The following is a 5,821-nucleotide window of genomic DNA, read 5'->3' as shown; positions in this document are numbered from 1 at the left end:
TATTGTTGTTTCGCTTTGGGCAGTTGTTGAAAAGAAGGTTCCTTTACTCCTAAAGTCATAATGTGTCACATATTTGAGACGTAAATGATGGTTTGACTTGTTTTTTCTCACATAAGGTTCTGTTAGTTGCAGTAAAAGATGTTCAAGAGGCAAACAATTTAGATGTTCCCTTAACCCAGAATGGTAATTGGGAGGAGCACCTATCTCCAGAAGATGCTTCGGATGCTAAACGTAATCAAATGGCAAAGGTTTACTATGGAGTGATTAAAATTTCTTTGCTTTAGGTTATCATATGTCAAAATACTAGCAGTTACAACGGTTAACTGTTGTAGTAACTTGCAACTAAGCCTTATAGGAAAAAAAAGCTTTTGTTGGTATGATATCATCGATGTACTATTTTATTTTGCTGCATTGATGTTCCTCTACATACTTCGATGTTCCTCTACATACTTTGATGTAAATTTGTTGCTCCTTCCTGAGTCAGCTTGTTGGAAATATAGTATCACTATAGGGGCGAAGATATAATTAGAGAATATTTATTGTTGTGTCGTGGTATGGAGGTCACTGAATGAGAAACGAAATCGCCCCGACTACGGTACAAATCGATATAGGCGTCGTCCCCCAAGGTCTCACAACACTCCTAAGAGTTGTGTACTCAACCATTAGAAGTTGGAACTCATATGGTATGCTCAAAATTATCATAGAGAAGTAGTAGAGATATATGGAATATGTGTGTCTCAAATGAGTACATACTTCTCATATTTATAGTGATTAATTAACACTATAAAGAGGCATAACCACTACCATAAACATGGAGTTAATGGGGTTATAAACATGCATTTAGTGGTGAGAGTGGAGAGATTCTCTTACGAGGTAATAGAAGACTTCTCTACAATGTAATGTATCTAGACAACATTACTAGCCTTTTGCATTACTTCCAACAATCCCCCACTGATGCAAAGGATACACAAAATTCTGAGCATATTAATAAGGATTGATACTTAAGCATTAATATCTTTCGATTTGAATTAACACATAGTGAAATGGAACAATTCTTTCATCACCTAGAGAGTGAACGAATCTTGAACTCCTAGACTCCGGGGTAAATTCCAAACACATATCTCACCTTAAGTTCCAGACGAGTTCCGCGATACAATTCGTCAAATTTATGGCCAAATGAACCTTGGGATTCTCACGAGTGCTCTAGAAAGATAGCCTAGTCTCTCATATAAGGAGGCCAATCCTTCACACTCACGTAGGTGATTCAACAAGTCTATCTCCATATAAACTACTCACGCATGAGCTATAGAATCATTAAGAGCTCTAAGGCTCAACCTCTCAACATAGCGGTGAATCCATCAGGTCCTTCTCAATAAGACCACCCAAATAAAGGGATATAGATTCATTAAAAGCTCTAAGGCTCAACCTTTCAACATTGCGGTGAATCCATCAAGTCCTTCTCAATAGGACCACCAAATAAAGGGATATAGATTCATTAAGAGAAATATCTCAACTTCCATCATTACGGTGATCTCATCAAGTCCGTCTCACAAGGACCACCCAATTTTGGGCTATAAGACCATTAAGAGCTATATGCTCAACCTTCCAAAATAGTGTACATGTCATAGGAATGGGATGTGTACACAAGTATGAGTTATCTATGGCTTCGTTAGACCACCCTTGCATAGCAAGTTTCGGTATCCACCACAAATTCCTAAACTAATAGGCTTTTTCCCCATTCCCCTCGACAATTCTAGGACTTCTTTCTTTCTTAGTCCATTCGCTTAAATATGCTCCACTCAAATTTCACAAAGATAATAATTTTTGAGCATATTATTCTCAATCAACTTTCTCAAATCTCAAATCTGCATAAAATTAGTAAATCTGCAAGTCATTATACACATTATTTTAGCATTATTAAGTTGATATTAGCATTATGCTAAAGATAAACATTAGGCAAAACTCCATGCCCCCACAATTAAGTAGTAGCTAATAATAGCTTCACAATCACCCTGCATCTTACCCAGCAAGATTAAGAGCAATATAATATGCTTACACAATAGACAAGGTTATAATAGTCTTCTCAATAGACTTAAAACAAGATCCCCATTAAAGGTGGAAATGTATAGTACTCACCATAGATCTCACCTTATCGATCGTCATTACCATTTGGTCGATCCAATATCTTTCTAGATATCCAACATAATGCAATTCTTAATATTGCACCTTAGGCACTTCACCAAATGTGAATGATAACTTTGGTGATGAATACACAAACAAAATGTACTTAGCTGCATAAGCTACATTGAAGCAACTATAATTATACATATTAGACTTCTCACAATAGTCAAAACATGCTCTCTTATAACTCATTAGCATCATTGTTCTCATTAAATATAGAGCTCGTACTCCCATGTCGTTTAAAAGAACAAATAATCTTCTTTATTATTTTCTCTTTCTAATAAATTGACATAGAATAAAGCATACACGTAGTGTTTGTGATTTTGCACCCAAAATCATATTATTTACTAAAAACTCTATATACATCATAATTCTTATATTAGAAAACAACGAATCTCGATGATTGTTTTATTTATATTTACTCTTTGCAAATCCACAATATTTTACAAAAAGAATTTGACTTCTTACCAACATAAAATCAATCATCATAATCTAGTATAGTGTGGTGTAAGCAAAATGTAACATAAATAATTGAACCTTACGCAACTATTATTTATTGATTATAACCATTATCCAACAAATTAATACTTCTAATTTTGGTTCAATTAACAACGTATAAAACATACGATCTAATTTTGGTTCAATTAGCCACGTATAAAACATACGATTATCATTTTCTCTACACCCCCACAATCAAAGATATACATAGTACTCTTCACAAATTATAAGATATCAACTCTAAACTTGATGATTAAATTTATCAAATAAGTTGAACGTCTTCCCCCACATGTTGTCACGCCAGAAATTAGTTACAAACATAATCGTTCAAACAAAATATACACATTATTCATTCATCATCTCAACTTTTAGATATCATATAATCATTGACAAATTATGTTCTCCATAATCTACTTTTATGAAGCTTTGAAAAATAATCATTTCCAATTTTTGTCACACATATCCAAGATACTATATCAATTTAAAACAAAATATACCTTCACATTTGGTTCATAACTCAAATATCAATTTTAGTTCATCTCATAATCAAAACTAAATAATCAATCCAAATGTGTGAAATATTTTGCTTGATAAACATATTATACACATACATAATAATATCTTGGTCACTCAATCATTCTAGCTACTTGTCATTCAAAATCTTGGAACAAATGCATTTACATAATCTTGAAATCAATTATCAAAGAGTAATTTTGCCAAGATTATAGACATATAATACCAAATAAAGTAGTAGCTTAAACATACGAACGATTAAGGCATATATAATTTGACCAGACCTTCATATTTATCATCATAAATATTTTAAAGGAAAGTCTCGAGAACATACCTTAACCACAAGAATGGAATTGAGCAATAAAATTATACTCCCTTCATACCACATCAATGGTAACATTGAGAATCTTGGCACTATTCATGATCGTAGGAAATCTTTGATATTATTCTTAATTTATAAGACAAAATATAGTCATGTGAGATCTTTTTTTATTTATCGTCATGAATGCTATAAGAATATCAATTTTTTATAATTTTTAATAATGTGTAACTAAAGATATTCATGTTGCAAAATGTGTCTCGACAAGTGTGAAAAAGTCAATGTTACCATTGGTGTGGTATGGAGGGAGTAGATAATACCATTCTTTTATAAGTCTTCATAAAAACTTTCAGCATACTACCATGACATTGTTGTCCATTTTAAGGATGGTAGATGACCGAATCTGTAACAACCCGAATTATAAAACAAAGGAAAAACGTAATATAAAGTAAATATCAGAGTAAGATACTGATAAAAGGGTCAAGTTGGCGGAAACACCTGACCAATCCGGTTTGCTACTAAAAGCAAAACAACTAATACATTATTCGAAGGTTCTTAAAACATAAGGCAGGCTCCTAATTTATTATTAAGCTCACTTTGCACATTCCCCAAGCAAGCATCATCCAAACAGCAAACATCTGAACAACCTGAGAATGGGGGTCGACAATCAGTCGGGAGTTACTAGACGCTCTCCCAGTCATGTTTACAACAATTGAATATAATCAACAATCATTAACAATTGAAATGTAAAACCAGTAAACATGTTAGATCATCTATACTCATGAAACCCAACACAAACTTACCATAGCTTCGTCTACCTTAGAAGGATGCAAACATGCAAACCTAGACCATATGCAATCAGTAGACCATGAACATTTATAAGACTAGTAGCGACAAACGACCCACAACAACCTAAGGCACAAAGCTAGCATTAAAGCATAGCAAACACGGTAACACACAATCCACAGCAACAAAAGGCACAAAGCTAGCAATCAAGCGTAGCGAATAGAGCGAACGCCCGTTAGAGCGTATAACCACTGCCTCTAACTTGCCAGAGCATAAAAACACCGCCTCTAGCTGATGGAGCGTATAACCACTGCCTCCATCGGTGTGGAGCGTATAACCACTGCCTCCACGGTACTATGTATAGCGTATAACCACTGCCTATATGTCTAAGACCTGGCTACACACTCAATAAACCGAACGACACTCGGGGAACAGAGCGTATAACCACTGCCTCTACTACCCCCCCCCCCCCCCCCGAACATAGACCAAACAAATCCCGCATCAACGGGTAGCGTTAGTTCATTCCGATAGTATATAATCGAGCACGCCGTCATCTATTCGTACTATCAAACCATAAATGCACAAAGATAACCGATAAGACTAACATGCGTGAACAACATCACGACTCAACTCATAGGATAGTATAACTGACCATCCTACTTATCATATGAACAAGAGTAACCAAAGATATATATACAAACACAAGGACATAACACGTTGAACACAATACAACATATGAAACAAGTATAAGCAACCAATGTTATAGTAACTTCGGCTATAACTTTAACATTAACAATTCAATGTTATAGTAACCTTAACCATAACATAAACTCTGGATGCGAGGTTATAGTAACCTCTACTATAACTTCAACATATACGACTTGAAGTTATACTTACCTCAACTATAACCTTGACATGAAACTCAAAGTTATACTAGTTCCAACCATAACCTTGAGCCATAAATCTCAGGGTACGTTAGTTCTAGTTATAACCTTGACTCGTACTTCAATGTTATAGTAGCTTCGGCTATAACCTTGAATCATATTTCCAAGGTTATACCTGCTTCAGCCATAACTAGAGTAACTACCCAAAGTTGTACTAACTTCAGCTATAACACTTGAATCATCATCAAGGTTATACCAGCTTTAGCTATAACTTTGGAGAGCACTCTTGGCCGCCTATCATGCCGCCACTAGGGTTTATTCGTAAACCCTAATTGCGCTCATGACACCCATAATAAACACATAAACAACATACGATATATAATTAAAACATTAAAACATATACAAACATGCGAAAACGTAATTAACATGATAATAAACAATCTAACACGTACCAATCATACAAGACAATCATTAAATCATATTAATTACATTAATTGGCATAAACACAATTAAAAGAAAATACCTAGTTACCTTTTTAGCAATTAATGATGCGAAATAAGAATGAAAACTCCATGAAATACACGACCAACAAATCCTTGCGTCCAACACGTGTCAATATCCCCGAAAGCGACCTTAAAGA

This window comes from Silene latifolia, chromosome X (genome assembly GCF_048544455.1).
Source record: "Silene latifolia isolate original U9 population chromosome X, ASM4854445v1, whole genome shotgun sequence".
In the NCBI taxonomy this organism is placed as follows: domain Eukaryota; kingdom Viridiplantae; phylum Streptophyta; class Magnoliopsida; order Caryophyllales; family Caryophyllaceae; genus Silene; species Silene latifolia.
The sequence above is the reverse complement of the archived record's forward strand: the minus strand, read 5'-3'. Positions refer to the sequence as shown.